The sequence below is a fragment of the Serinus canaria genome, chromosome 1A, assembly GCF_022539315.1.
Source record: "Serinus canaria isolate serCan28SL12 chromosome 1A, serCan2020, whole genome shotgun sequence".
Classification (NCBI taxonomy): domain Eukaryota; kingdom Metazoa; phylum Chordata; class Aves; order Passeriformes; family Fringillidae; genus Serinus; species Serinus canaria.
In genome coordinates this window covers 2,205,366-2,220,720 of record NC_066314.1, presented here as the reverse complement: position 1 = coordinate 2,220,720, position 15,355 = coordinate 2,205,366, and the positions used below count along the sequence as shown (strand labels likewise).

At 54.0% G+C, this 15,355-nt stretch overlaps 1 protein-coding gene across 1 annotated transcript in view; it reads right to left on the bottom strand.

Annotated features, from left to right (window-relative positions):
- PLXNA4 (plexin A4) overlaps window positions 1-14,402 on the bottom strand; it is a 472,456-nt gene extending 458,054 nt beyond the window's left edge. The window contains exon 1 of the mRNA XM_030237722.2: window positions 14,115-14,402. The gene's annotated coding sequence lies outside the window, so the exon portion shown is untranslated. The remainder of the gene's footprint in view (window positions 1-14,114) is intronic.
- Window positions 14,403-15,355: the final 953 nt, after the last annotated feature.

Below are 15,355 nucleotides of genomic sequence, written 5' to 3'. Positions count from 1 at the left end.
CACGGAAAGCTGAGGGGAAGAAATCCTGTTCATCTTGAGCAGCTCTTCAAAAAAAATTCCAGCAAAGGAGAAAATGAAGAAAATGTTATTTCCTTTGAAATGGAGCACTGCACTCTGTAACAGGAGGGGAGAGGGGGGGAAGCAAACCCAAAGTGAACCAGAGATTCAGTTCATAAACACAGGAGAAGGTCAGCTTCCCCCTCACCAATAACTCTGTCCCAGAGGAGCCCAGCATGGCATTTGAGATAGGGCAGATATTTGATTCCTTCCTCTGCGTGGGGAGCCTGACACACACATCCTCCATCCACCCCAGCATTGCCAGGGGCTGGGCTGGGCCCCTCCTGCAGCCACCCTGCCTCAGCAGCAGCAGGAACCCCGGTAAAAGCTGCTCCTTGAGCTGAGGAAGGGATTATTTCTCTCCTGTGTTTGAGAAGAGGCAGTGGCTGTGAAACCTTCTGCCTGAGCCCAGCAACAGTGAGACCTTGGGAGAGGCTAATTATGGGTGGTGAGAGAAGTCACCCTCTGGCAGAGAGCAGTGCAGGAGAGACAGGGGAGCACAACCCTGCACCTGGAGACCCTTTTGCTTTTCATAAAATAAAGCTGATTCTGCTGCCTGTGTTCCCAGGGAGGGAGAAGCAAGGCAGGAGAGAAGACAATGACCAAGTGAAACCAAAAGGCAAATCACTGAGTGAAAAGGCTTCAAGTGATGCCTTGAGAAGGCTGAGCTAGAGCAGAGGCTGGGCAGAGTTCCAGAAGGAAGCAGGGATTGATTCCAAGGATCTCCTCCATGGTTGCACCTTGGGCAGCACCAGAGCCCAGCCAGGGCTGCCCCCAAGATGACCCAAAATGGCCCCAAAATGCACCAGCGCTCCCGGGGTCTCTCCCTGGGATCAGCTCTGCTCCATTCCCACCTTGCAGTTCATTGTCCCAGCCCAGCTTTAGCCCAGGCACTCCCACCCTGCTTGTTTTTCTCTCTCCAGCCCACGGGGTTTGTGCTCCTGGCCTGGGATTTGGCTCATTTGTCCTTGGTGCCCAGCTGGAGCAGGAATTGTTTTGTCTCCCTGCTCTGGGCACAGAGCTCACCATCCCATAATAGGAAGCTCAGACCCACACACTGAAGCACAGAATGTGAAAAATAGAAAAGCTCAACCCTGAGGCATCACAAGCATCTCACAGTCACTTTCCCCAAACCCTTGTGCAGGTACTGGAGAAGCCTCAGAATTATCCTCCCACACAAATCCCCAGAGGGAAGAGAGGCAGAGCAGGGCAGCAGAGCAGGGCCTGAGTGGCCAGCAGGGCTCTTTGTGGGGGAAATGTGGCTCAAAGAACCCTGAGCATCAACCAGCAGGAGGCAGGGAGACCTCTGCACGTGTCCATGCACAGCCAAGGACTGGAAAGCAGAAAAGCAGATTGTCATGGAGCTCCAATCTGCTTGGGATCTCCTCCAGGCACCTCGTGCTCCCTCACTTGAGTGCTCATGGCCAGGGTCCAGCTGAGCCACTGGGAAGGATGAGAAGGGAAGGTTGAGAAATGCTCACAATCATCCCCTACCCCTGAGAGCCCCTCAGAGTCTCCTTTGCCACCAGCAGGGCCTGGAGCAGCACCTTCTGAAAAGCACTGGGACAGCCCAGCTCAACTGGAACACATTCCCAGACACCCAAATTTGCTCTACTTCTTCCAAGTTCTGTGGTGGAGGAAAACCTCAAACTCTTTTTTCCCTTCCCTCTCCTCCCTACCAGCTGGAAAACAACTCTCTGCCTCCAGCATCTGATCAAGGGATGCTGGAAGAAAAAAGAAAACTGTTGTGGTTTTTGGTTTTTTTTGCCTTAATCCCTCCTAACTCCAGCTATTGCAGCAAGGCTGCTCTTCCTTCTCCAAAAATCTGGACCTGCAGAACCTTTCCTGAACTGTGAGGGAAAATTGGCAGTGATCTGTGAAAAGTGCAGGGTGAACAGATTGGCATTTCCAAAGCATGTGCAGTTTGCATTTGTGTGTAGCAATGTGCATATAAATGTGTATTTTTATGTATATGTATAAAACATACACACACACATATATATATCTATATATATGGAGTTGTATTTAGGGAAAAAAAGGCATCACAACTTCCAGCAAAAGATAATGAGAGAGCTGGGAACGTGCAGGCAGCATGATGCAACTCCAATCCCTTCCTCACACTGCAGGACAATCAAGGCTTCTTCTCTGAAATGAATGCAGAAAAGGGCCCAAGCAGCTGGGGAAAGGGTGATGCTGGTGAGAAATGGGCTTTTTTTGTGGCTCATGCATTGCAAAGTGTGTGTGTGTGTGTGATGAGTCAAAGTCTGAGGGCTGCCTTGTGTCAGCCATTGACTGTGCCAATGACAGCCTTTAATAACACCACTTACAGACTCTGCAGCAGGGGGAGGCAGCACCAGGGGGGGAGGAGAGAGCTTCCCTCGCAGGCTGGTGCACAAAGCGTCCCCGGGCTCGCCAAAATGTGTCACAAGAACCCGTTGATGGCTCCATAATTGCAGCCCACGCTGCAATGTGTTGTTCTAAGAGGCAGCAGAGAGCACAGCCAGGAGAGCAGCTTTGGGTACACGGCCAGGAGGACGTGGGGACATTGTGGGGACATCGTGGGGACATGCTGGGCTCAGGTAGGGTGGAGTGGGTGCTGGTTTAGGCACTGATCCCAATCAGAGCAGCTTTGGGTACACAGCCAGGAGGACGTGGGGACATCGTGGGGACATCATGGGGACACTCTGGGCTCAGGTAGGGTGGAGTGGGTGCTGGTTTAGGCACTGATCCCAATCAGAGCAGCTTTGGGTACACGGCCAGGAGGACATGGGGACATCATGGGGACATCGTGGGGACAACATTGGACTCAGGTAGGGGTGGACTGGGTGCTGGTTTAGGGGCTGATCCCAATCAGAGCAGCTTTGGGTACACAGCCAGGAGGACGTGGGGACATCATAGGGACACGCTGGGCTCAGGTAGGGCTGGACTGGGTGCTGTTTTAGGGGCTGATCCAAATCACATTTCCCAGTGCAGCAAGGCACCTCCATGTGCTCACATTCAGGTTTATACTGGGAAGCAGCCAGGAAATTCCAGAAATTCCACCCAGAACAGGTCAAACAGGGAGAAATGTCTGCAGGAATATGCAAGTCCTGCTGCCCACCTTGGTTCTCAGCATGAAAGAGGGAAATGAGTCCCTGCCAGGTCTCATGGATGCTGGGGAGCTCCTGGAAGGCTGGTGAAGATGCTAAAAATCCTCAGCTCAGTCCAGATTTGGAAAGCTTTGGGAAGAGCTTCAGGAGCTCGTGGTGTCCTGATTATTTACTTCTCCAAGCTGAGGAGAGACCTACTTCACACACGCCTCCTGGAGAGGCGGAACAATCAGGCATGTAAAACAAGGAGGAAATGGAAATCGACTTGATAGCTCCTTCCCCTTCCTAATGGGGAATACTTACCTAATTAGGCCTGCTTGCTGTTTCCTCTCCTTGCTTTCTTTGAGACATTATGCAGAGAGAAATTTGCCCTAAAAGTTGGTGCTTTCATTCTCAGGCATCCCCTTGAGTGTTTGCCTTGCTGAGGCAGGCAAGGGCAGCAACTCCATTGTAAAGGAGGGGGGAAAATCCCTCCTGAGTGGCTCTAAGGGGTGCTGGTTTAAGTCCCCAGCTCCTGCCATGGCTCTCCTCCCTTCTCCATCCCTCACCCAGGCAGAGGGTGCAGCTCCAAGGTGCCTCCTGCCCTTGCCTGGCCCAGGTGAGCAGCTCCTGATCTCTGGGAGTGGCCTTGGAGACCAGGAAGGGAAAGACAGAGGATGCAAAAGTGGCCAAAATGACTCCACCCTCAGTGGGCTTCTGGAGACAGACCTGACACTGGATGGTCTCAGGGCTGGTGGGACCCACAGGGACTCCCAAACCGGCCCCAAATCCATTCCACCGCTTGGATGACCTCTCCAAACCACATATCCAAGCAGCTGGTGCAGCTCAGAGTGGAAAAAAAGGGGTGGTAGAAGCAAAACCCAAACCCTCCAGACCCACATGGACAAGGGTGACCCAACCAGGACGCAGCCAGCTCCCCTCCTTGCAGAGAGGCACCACTCTGCTGGCCTCCCCTCACCAGGAGAAGGGGTTGGGACATGCAGGAGCACCTCCCAACTATCCCTACAACAGAGCCAGGCTGGATGTGACCCTACAGAGGGATTACAGGGGTCTCCATCCACCCCTAGACCCGTCTACTATACCCCTTCATCCCTTCCTCCATTTCCAGGAAGGGCCCCCATCCCCCTCAGCCCTGCTCCTTCACCCCAGGAATTTTTTTCCTCTTCCCTGCAGGGAGCAGAGCTTCCAAGAAGGAAAATGCAAAGCCCAAAGGGAATGACTTCAAGCAGTGAGAGGGCTCTGCAAAGGAAGGTGTTTTATTCCTGCCTGAGGGGGTGCTTTCAAGAACCTCCTTTTGTTTCCTCAAAGGCTGACAGAGGTGGAGACCTGCAGGCGTTCAGGGAACTCACTCTGCAAGCAGCAGCAGCAGAGATTCCCCCAAGCCCGGGTCTCTGCCTCCCCAGCATCCTGCAGTGGTCCAGCCATTCCTGCATCCCTCCCTGCCCCACCTCCAGGGGAGCACCTGAAGCCAGCCCTGCACCTGCAGCACCTGTGCAGGCTGTGAGAGGAGGGGCTGAGCCACCCCCTGCAGCTGCTCCAGCCAGCCCTGGAACTTCACCTCCCAGTTGTTCATCCAGAAAAGCTGTGTTGTTTTCCTTTTCTCTTTCCTTTCCCCCTTTTCTTTTTTTTTTTTTTTTTTTTGTTTTTTTTTTTTTTGTTTTTTTGAATTTTTTTTGTTTTTGTTTTGCCTTTTTTTTTTCCACTAGGCAATTTCCAGGGAACAAGAAAGAACTGCACAGCTAATCCCTGCTGCAAGCCAAGCCCCAGCCAGAGAGGAAAAGCAACCCCACTCCTCCCAGAGCCTCTGGACATCCCTCCATCCTCCCACATCCTCCTGTCCCCAGTGAGCCACCCCTGTGCAGCCACTGCAGCTTCCTCAGGGCTGCCAGGCTGTGAAGGACAGCAGCAGGGAAGGAGGGAGGTTTCCTTGAAGAGCCACCTCTGCAGCACTGCCAGCTTCCAGGGGAAGCTGTGAATCCAGTGGCTGTAGGCAGGAGAGCCCTTTGCATCCCTCTTGCATCTCCTGAGAATTCCCAAAACCAAGGGATGTGCTGGATAAACGGGGTCTAGGCAGGTCCCTGCTGCAGAGCAAACCTGCTCCTACCTCCTGCACCCATTCCTGGGGAGCAAGACCCCCCCAAAGCAGGACCCATCCCAGCCATGGGCACTGGAAAGTGATGGTGAGGGCAGGCAGAGCCATGGCCTGAGCAGGGCTTGCTCTGCTTGGCCCCTTGCGGCTCCAGAGGGGCTCAGCTGAGCAGAACCCCAGGACAGGAGCATCAGAGAAGGGGCTTGCAGACAGGAGGGGACTCCAGCAAACAAGGAGGAGCAGCAGAGGCAGAGATAAGAGCAGGTATTGAGCAGGCAATGCCCAGGAGGAGTTGTGAATGCAGCATTTGTGCTGGATGAGCAGACATTGTCCCAGAACTTGATGCACCCCGAGTGGTGACACAGGATTACCAGTTTGGAGAAGAGTAAGCTCATTACAACACTCAAATCCCCCTCCAAAGGAGGGATCTGACGAGGGAAGGGACCTGTGACAGGAACAAACTGGGGGATTTGTTTAACCAGATCAGCCTGCTGGGCCAGCACAGCACGGTTCCCTGCCTCCAGCGTGGATAAACCTGGATTCCCAGGAAGCTTAACCCCCCCATCCCACATGGACAGGGTGGGCAGTGTCCCACAGCCACCACTGGGGTCTGCTGGCCACAACCCTGCTTTTAAGTGATGAAAAGAAGCACCTTTCAATAATAAATAATAATGCTAAATATGTGTTTCTATAGCAACTCATCACCATAGCAGCTCGGCACAGGAGGAGAACTCAGAGCTCATCCCGCCGTCTTCAGGGTGAGGAGGCAGCTGCCCTCCCAGAGGTGGCCTCAGTGGTGGCACAGATGGACTTAAAGCAAGAAGTCCCCCTCCAGGTTGTCCCTGAGCACTGCCCTCCCTGGGGAAGCTGTGTGGGTGAGCTGGAGAGGAGCAGTCAGGGAGCCAAGCAATGATTGGGGTGTGGAGCCTCAAAAGCACCAGGTACTGATGTTACTGCAATCCCTAAATCACTCCTGGGGTCCAAGGAGAGATGGGGTATGGAGTCTCAAAAGCACTGGGTATTGAGGTCATTACAACCCCTCAAATCACCCCTGGGATCCAAGCAGTGATTGGGGTGTGGAATCTCGAAAACACCAGGTTCTGATGTCCTTGCAACCCCCCAAACCACCCCTGCGATCCAGGGGTCTGGGGTATGAAGCCTCAAAAGCACCAGGTACTGATGTCACTGGAATCCCCAAATCACCCCTGGGATCCAAGGAGGGATTGGGGTGTGTAGTCTCAAAAGCACTGGGTATTGAGGTCATTGCAACCCCCCAAATCACTCCTGGGGTCCAAGCAGTGATTGGGGTGTGGAGTGTCAAAAACACCAGGTACTGATGTCACTGCAATCCCCAAATCACCCCTGGGATCCAAGGAGGGATGGGGTAGGAAGCCTCAAAAGCACTGGGTATTGAGGTCATTGCAACCCCCCAAATCACCCCTGGGATCCAAGGAGGGATGGGGTATGAAGCCTCAAAAGCACCAGGTACTGATGCTACTGCAATCCCTAAATCACTCCTGGGGTCCAAGGAGGGATGGGGTGTGGAGTCTCAAAAACACTGGGTATTGAGGTCATTGCAACCCCCCCAAATCACTCCTGGGGTCCAAGCAGTGAAGGGGATGTGGAGTGTCAAAAACACCAGGTACTGATGTCACTGCAATCCCCAAATCACCCCTGGGATCCAAGGAGGGATGGGGTGTGGAATCTCGAAAACACCAGGTACTGATGTCACTGCGATCCCCAAATCACCCCTGGGATCCAGAGGGGCTGAAGGAAAGGAGGCTGTGACAGGGGACAGCCCCACTGTCCAGCCAGGAGGAAAGGAGACAGTGCAGAGGGTGAGGCACAACCAAAAGGAGGAAACACCCAAAATTATCCATGCAAATACCAACCCCTCAACACTCACACAACTCAGGAGAACAGCTTAAAAACTCCACATGTGGCTCTGCTTTTAGCAAGACCCAGAAATTTGCACCAAAACTCTGACAAGTAGAAGTTTCCCAAAACAGCCCAAAACCTCCTTTTTCCTAAGAAGGAGTTTCCCAAAACAATCCAAAAACTCCTTTTTCCTAAGGTACACAGGCCTATCCTAATTTGGGTGTGGGTTTTTCTTCCCTAGATTGTCCATTAAAGATAAATCCAAGCTTTTGATTGGTTCCACAATTGGTGGGGCTGTATTCCCAGCTCACCTCCTCTCCCTGGCAGGGCTGTGGGGGCAGAGCCTTTGCCTTGAATACAGAACCCCCTGTTCCTCAGCACCTCTGAAAGCCTCTTCCCAACCAGCAGAAGAAAGTGGCACTGCCCAGGGATGGGACAATGCCCATTAGTGACAATTATCCATGGACATGATGCCATTCCTCAGGCTGCTGAGTGAGTTCCCAACAAGCCCCCATCTCACCCTGGTTTTACTCCTTTCACAAAAAATGAGTCATTTTCAAAGGTCATTAGAGCAAAGCAAGCATTAGGTGGTGGCTGAAGGGACAGTCACTTCTAGGAGACCTCCTCCACTTGATAGAAACAAGAAGCCAAGGAAGCCCCTGAGGGCCGTGGGACAGCTCTCCATCAAGCCCAAGTCTCCCTTTGGCAGCCCAGGAGAAGTTTCCCTAAAGTAAAATGAAGCTGTGTAGCACACCAAGCACTTGCTATTCCATCAATAGGCAATTGTAACAGGATACACCTCCTTAGTCTCTAAATGAGTTTTCTTTCCAGCACTACATTATAGACAAATCCCCTGTCACAAAAAACAAATAAATCCCTTTTCACAATCAAATATGCTCTAACCAAGTCAAACAGGGCCACACGCGCGTGCAGCGAATGCGCAAAGCTTCTCCCACCTTCCCAGCCTGACCATCCTCCCTCCAGCTGGGGAAAGAGGCAAAAGGAAAGGAAAGGAAGAATATTTGATGGGAGAAGCAAAGTGGCAATTTCCCAGCTCAGCTGGGAATCGATCTGTGGGCTCCTCGTGTTCCTGCTCTCGCTGCCGAACCCAGACTGACACACCACCAGAGCTTGACTTACTGGTGCTTCAACCCAGCAAGATATTTTTAATTTAAGCCCTGCCACTGCTGAGGATGAAGCCATCCAGGCTGTAATTTACTGCTAATTCATCCTCCTGATCCCTATAACTCTAAAACCAAGTCACCAAGCAGTGCAATGCCCGGCCGGTCCCCGGCGAGGCTCGGCATGAATGAGCATCAGGGGGCTGCTGGCAGCAAGTGTGAGCTCCTCATTCAGAAAAAACAGCAAATATATAAATGTTAACCATCTACAGGCGGTCACCAGGCCAGCATCACCTCACTGTTTCCCAGGAAAACACTACTGGGAATAAAACACCTTCACCAGCCTCACCTTTCCTCCCTCGTGGAGCGTTTTAAGCTCCAGGAGAAATAACACAGAGGTTGTGGAGCCTCGTTTCACAAACATTTATGTTCATTTGGCTGAGAGAGTTCACCCAGGATCAAGATTTATCCCTCTGGCCCTTGCAGGAGAGCAGAGGAGGGGGAAATGTGTGGGTTTAGATCATGCAAATGCCTGTAGTGGAAGTTAACCTGTGTTATCTACATCAGAGCCACACATTTGTCCTGGCAAACTCAAGTGCCAGTCAAATCCCATACATTTATTGTCAATGGCTGGGTGGGAAAGCCCCAGCAGATCAGTGTGGGGATAACAGAGATGGAAGGAAACTCGGAGATCAGGCATGAAAAGCAGGAGAATCAGAGGTCCCACATCTCCCTTTTGGGTCACAAGTGCAAATCCTGCCACACTCAGCAGGACTTTTTATTTATTCCTATGCAAAAGAAGCCTGGGAATCTCAGCCACTGGACTTTTGGGGCTGGATTTCTGTTTCACTGCATGAAGCATTTAAAAAGCACTTTTTAAAGGGGAGGAAACCCTCTCAGCAGCAAAGCCTGGAAGAAAAGCAAGTCACAGAGTCTGCAAATGATCTCTCTCTCTCTCTCTAGTGATTCCAGGTGAGGTCAGAGCCACCTGCTGAGAGGCAGCAGAGTAGGATGGGGGTTTGAACCAGTCACTGCTCTCCCCCAGGTCTTCAGGCTCTGAGAACTTGGTGTCTTCTACAAACATTGATATTTGAGGTAGGAACAGCTGGGAACATTGTATTTCAGCAAAAATTTGGCTTCCTCCATGGCTCCAGGAATCCCCTTGGAAGGGAGCAGGTCCCTGGCAATGTTCACATCAGCTGGAGCTGGAGGGCTACAGGTGTCTAAAATGAAGTGGGCACTGGGTTTTCAAACCACTGTTCTGGGCCTTCAGAGCATCTCTGGGGGCTCCCAGAGGTTTTTACCAAGGAAAGGGCTCAGGACAGGTGCCACATGACACAGGGGACACAGAGTTGGCACCTCTTAGCTGGGTGGTTGCTCAGCCCCTCAAGGATAAAGCAAACTCACAGAGCTCTTGCACCAACAAAAAAACCCAGAATATTCTTTGGGATGAGTCAAAAGAACCCCAAGGGAGAATGCCAGATACAGAGAATCACCACACAGGCTGTGGGGAACTCATCACGTCATTTTTGCAGTGATGTCTCCATTCCCAAAGGTGATTAAAAACATTTTGCAGCAAATTTTAGAGGTGCTGGGACTGAGGTCCATGAAAGCACAGCTGCTCCCAGGCCAGTTCTCTAACCCAAAATGTTTGGTTGTCTCTGCCCAGGGCAAGGCCTTGGAACTAGATGATCTCTAAAGTCCCTTCCAACCCAAAATGTTCTGTAATTCCATGATTCTTTCTCACTTCAAAGCACCCATTTGCCATTTTAACTGGAAAAAATTCAATCCTGGAAATGTCCTGTTCTGTCCAAGGGCTGCTCTTGGCTGTTGAAGCACAGACTGGAGGGCAAGGGCACCACTCCCTGCTCTCAACAAAGTCCCACCTGGGGCTCATTTCAGGCTGGTGAGTGAGAATTCCTCATCAATAAACCTGGACTGAGCTGTTTGCCTCTCTGTGCCTCAGTTTCCCAATCACTCAGGAATTGAGTGAATGGTTATGTTTTAGAGCCCTGTGCCTCAGTTTCCCTATCCACACCATGGGAATGGAGTAGATGATTCTCTTTTAAACCCCGTGCCTCAGTTTCCCTATCCACACCACAGGAATTGGGTGAATGGTTCTGTTTTAAACCCCATGCCTCAGTTTCCCTCTTCACACCACAGGAATTGGGTGAATGGTTCTGTTTTAAACCCCGTGCCTCAGTTTCCCTATCCACACCACAGGAATTGGGTGAATGGTTCTGTTTTAAACCCCCTGCCTCAGTTTCCCAATCCACACCACTAGAATTGGGTGAATGGTTCTGTTTTAAACCCCCTGCCTCAGTTTCCCAATCCACACCACTAGAATTGAGTGAAGGGTTCTGTTTTAAACCCCCTGCCTCAGTTTCCCTATCCACACCACTAGAATTGAGTGAATGGCTCTGTTTCACACCTTGTGCCTCAGTTTCCCTATCCACACCACGGGAATGGAGTAGATGGTTCTGTTTTAAAACCATTCAAAGCCTGAGTGAAAAACATGTGGGCAGCGCTACATAATTTTTTTTTTCTTCTTCTTCTTTTACTTTTTGTCTCAGGCTCCTTGAGAGCTCAAAGCTGTGGGATATAAAGCACTTTTCACAGGAAGACAGCCAGGCAGGGAAGCACGCTCATCACTGATGCCCTGCAGAAAGGCACTGGGCTGCCCCGACTCTCTGCACAGACGGGAAGTCTCCTTGCCTGGAGCGCTGCTGTCCCTTCCCTGAAGGAAGGAGTAAGAAAGAGCCCTCTGAAGCCTTTCAGAGAGCCAGAAAGGTTCCCCAGATGCTTTTTGTTAGAGCATGAAGCAGTTTCAGCGCTTTGCTAGGGGGAACAGTCACAGCCCAAAACGCATCCCAGGCTGGGGAGGGGGATTCATGGGCAGCACACGAGACTTTGGAGTCTCAGCTACGTGGGACCCCACTTTAGAGGGGTTATAAATAATAAATAGATCAAGAGCAGCCAAATGATTCCCAGGACACCACGCCATCCCTCTCCAAAACACATGTGGGCACTGCCAAGCCCCAAACTCTGGCACTGCAAACTCCAAAAACTCAGCAGCCCCACCTCTGACACCTCCCCAGGTCAGATCGGCAGGGAGCACCACAGCATCCTTCTCGACTCTGCAGGAAGATGCTCAGGGTTCCCTTCCTCACAAGAAACTGCTTCCCACGCGGCTTTAACCCTCAGTGCACACCCCGAGCATCCTAAGACCTTGCCGGGCTCTTCAGGCGAATCCAGCCCCGGCACAGCGAGCGAGAGCTCGGTTTTACTGCAGCCCCTCGGCATCGGGAGGCAGAGACAAAGCGGTTGGGTAAAAGGAAAAAGATGCAACACAAAAGGGGCGCCGGCATCTCTCCTCCCCCTCCTCAGCCTGCGAAAGTGGAGGAATTGATATGAAAGCGGCTCCGGCAAGCCTGAGCCCCCCGGTATGGGGCTGCCACAGACGGCTCCTGCCTTCCCGGCAGCACAGCTCAGCCCAGCCGCTCTCCTGCCTCTGCTCATCCCTCGCTTTGCCTCACCCACCGGCTCCCGGCTCTCTGCGCCGCAGGGAGGGGTGCTGCCAGGTGAATCCGCTGAGGAAAAGCTCAAATATTCGCTCTCCCTGCGGAGAAGTTCAGCGTGTCCCTTTGGGTTGGCAGCATCCCTCCGCAGGCTCGCAGAGCGCGTTTGACAGCAGCCTGCCCTCGGTGCCTGCGAGGCAATTCCGATCCTCGAGCAAACGCTTTCCTACAGCACCGCGACTGAGCATCAGCCCGGCTTCTAAAACACCCGGCTTGGACAGAAACAACACTCACATCATGCGGCTGTCATTGATTTCGTGGGGTATCGATACCGCTGACCGCCGCACGTTCGGCATGGGACAGAGAGAGAAAAAGCCTTGGAGTGATCCTTTCGGAAAAGAGACACCCCATGGAGGGTGGGTCTGAGCACAGGAGGGGAGAAAAGCCCAGCTTTTCGTGCCGGGGCTGGGGTTGCGTGTTTAAACCTGCCTGCACACGAGAAACACACACACACACATCTGTTGCACCGCTTGAAGCCCGGCTTAGCGAAGGATCCCACACACACAAACAAACAAACAAACAAACAAACACGCATTTCCCCCGGCAAAGATAAAAAAAACAAAAAACAAAAACACAAGAAAAACGCTGCTCGCATCCCCTGCACCTCCAGCCAGAGGCTTAGGCGAGAGGAGGAAGCACCTAATCCCACGCTGGGAGGCACACGCCGTAATTAAAATCACAGAGAAGCCAAAGCCCGAGCCCCCCGTGTCCCCCGAGCCCCCTGGTCCTGCCCGCTCGCGGATTTGTACAAACAACACCCAGCTGAAACAGAGGGCAGCTAAGGAAAAGAAGTTAGCACGCTTTCCGCCCTCCGATATATCTGTGCATGCTCAAGATAAGTCCCTAGAAGGCTGCGAGCAGTTTGCATCGGCTGTAAAAATCCCCTGGCACCGTCATTGTTCCCGCGGATCGTGAGCATCCCCCGGCAGTCTCGGGGGTCCCGGTCCGAACCTCCCCTCTGCACCACTCACCCCACGACCTGGGGAGCACCAGACCCACGTCGCTTTTCCCAAAATCTCTTTTCCCGGCAGCGGAGGGAAGCCGTAGGCAGTCAGGTGCTTTTGCAGCGAGCTGCCGGCGGCAGGGCTGGGAAGCGGCGCGGGGTGGGGAAGTTTTGCGGGAGAGGTGCGGAGCCACACGCGTTCCAGCGGCTCCTGCCCACCGCGGCGAGCCCTGCTCCGGGGTCCTAGCCCCGCATCCCTTCATCTCTTCATCCCTTCCCGGCACGGCGAGCAGATGGAGCCCCGGGAGGAGGATTTCCTCCGGGCTGGGGATGGAGCAGCCACATGCAGCCGCTACAAACCCAAACAGCCCTGCTGGGGCTGAGCAAGCGGGTTTGTTTGTCTGGGAGGAACTCGGCTGCTGCCGGAGTATTAGATTTCCAGCAAAAACAACGTGGATTTCCAGCAAAACAACGCGCGGCTCGGTGTTTAGATCACTTCTCCCGGTCTACATCATTTAAGGGCATATGTCTGCTGAACGCAGAGCATCGATACGCAGCACACACATGCACCGAGGGAAAGGAGGGAGGTTCGGCAGCGCTGACTCCGCAGCCGGGATTTGGGCAGGAAAACTCTCCAGCACCTTGTAGGAAGGGAAGCCACCGGGGTCTGCCCTTCCGTCTTAGGTGTTCACCACCGGGGTTGGCCCCTGTCCCCTGTCCCCATCCATGGGTCACACGGGAGGTGTTATCCTTCCCGGGAATAGGGCTCTGCCTCCAGCCCCGTCCAGCTGCAACCTCACCGGGAGCAGGAAAAGTTTGCAAATGCCTCCAGCTCCTCGCCCGAGGAAAGCTCCGGAGCATCGGAGGGGGAAAATACCCCCCGAGGGGAGGAAAACCCGCAGCCGGGGGATGCCGAGGGTGACGAGGGACGGGCTGAGCCGCTGGAGCCGCTACCTCCGGGGAGAAAAGTTGAGCCTTGTGCATGGGGAAAAAGCCATCGGGGAGCCGGGAACGGGGGACAGCGGGCACCGCGTCCCCTCCGCGCTGGGGATGTGGAGAACGGGGGCTCCCCGCCGCGCCCCCCGCCCAGCATCCTCCCAAGCCGGGCCGGGAGGGGCCGTGCCCGAGCCCCCCGGCTCAGCCCGCTGTCCGCGGGGGTCCCTGCCCTCCAGCCCAGACCCCCTTCCCGGGACCCGAGGGTGGTAGGGGCGCCTCCCAGAGCCCCCCCTTCGCTGCCGCCAGGTGTGGAGGGCAGGTACCGCTGCAGCCCCGCCAGCCCTCCCGGGGCATCCTCCGGGGCATCCTCCGGGGCATCCTCCCGCAGCCCCCGCTGCCCGGGCGGGGCGGGGGGCTCCTTACCTGGGAATGCTCCTCGCTTGCTTTGGGTGGGTTTTGGTGTATATATATATATGTAGAGATATACATATATATATATTATATTTCTCTCCTCTCCTTTCCCCCCACTTCAGTCTTCAGAGCAGGCGCCGCATTGACACTGCAGATGGTCTCTGTGTGCGTGTGTGTGTGTGCGCGTGTGTGCGTGTGTGTCTCTCTCCAATCCCAAATACTCCACGGAGGCGGAACACGGAGCCCCTCTCTCTGCACTGGGCAAACCGTGTCTGGCTCGCCCAGAGCCGGAGGGGGGGGAGAATGGGGATGGGGGGGGGGGAACGCAGCTCCAGTTTTCACTCCCCCCCCAAATCACCCCTTCCCTCCCCTCCCTCCCTCCCTCCCTCCCTCCCCCAGCCCTTCCCCCCCCGCCTCTAAACCAGGCAGCAGTGAGGGGAGCCGGGCAGCGGAGCTGCAGGCGGGGTACGGGCAGGGGATGCAGGCAGGGGATGCGCTACGGGGCCATGCCCGGCTCCGCGGCCTCCAGCCCGCCGGGGAGGGCTCGCACTGCGGCTGTCTCGCCAGCCAGCCCTTCCTCCCCAGCCCTCCTCTCCAATGGTGGCTGCGGAGCCGGCTTGGACACCCAGGCTCTTTTGCAAACACAGGCACACGCACAGGCACACACCCCTTTCCGAAAAAAAAAAAAAAATTAAAAAATAAATAAATAGCCGGAGAGGTGTAGAAGTGCTGTGGCTACAGCCGCCCAATGCACGGGGGAGGGATAATAAAAAAATAAATTAAAAATTGAAGCGATAATAAAAATCCCTTTCTATCCTTTTTCTCTTTCTTTCCTATTTTTTTTTAGCTTTGCAGAGAGAGTGGCCGCTTGCTCCTCCTTTCTCCAGCCCACCCACCTCCGGGAGAGGGGAGAAGGCGGAGGAGCGCAGGTTGTCTCTGGAGGGGGTCCCCCAAGGCGCTTTTCGTCGTCCTAAAGTTTGCAGGGGATGGGGAAAGGGATGGGGACGGGGAGGGAGCGGGGCCGCCTCCCGGGGCTGCCGGCGCCGCCGCCGTCGCTCTCCCCCGGCTGGAACTCCGGCTGCCTGGATTCCTCCTCCTCCGGTGCCTTCCCTCGCTCCTACTCACTACTGACACCTAGGATCTCCAGCCTGATTGGGCTAATTGGGAAACGTCTCTGCCCTCCCCGAAAAAAAGGAAAAAAAAAAAAAAAAAAAAAAAAAAAGGAAAAAAACCCCAAACCCACTCACGGAATC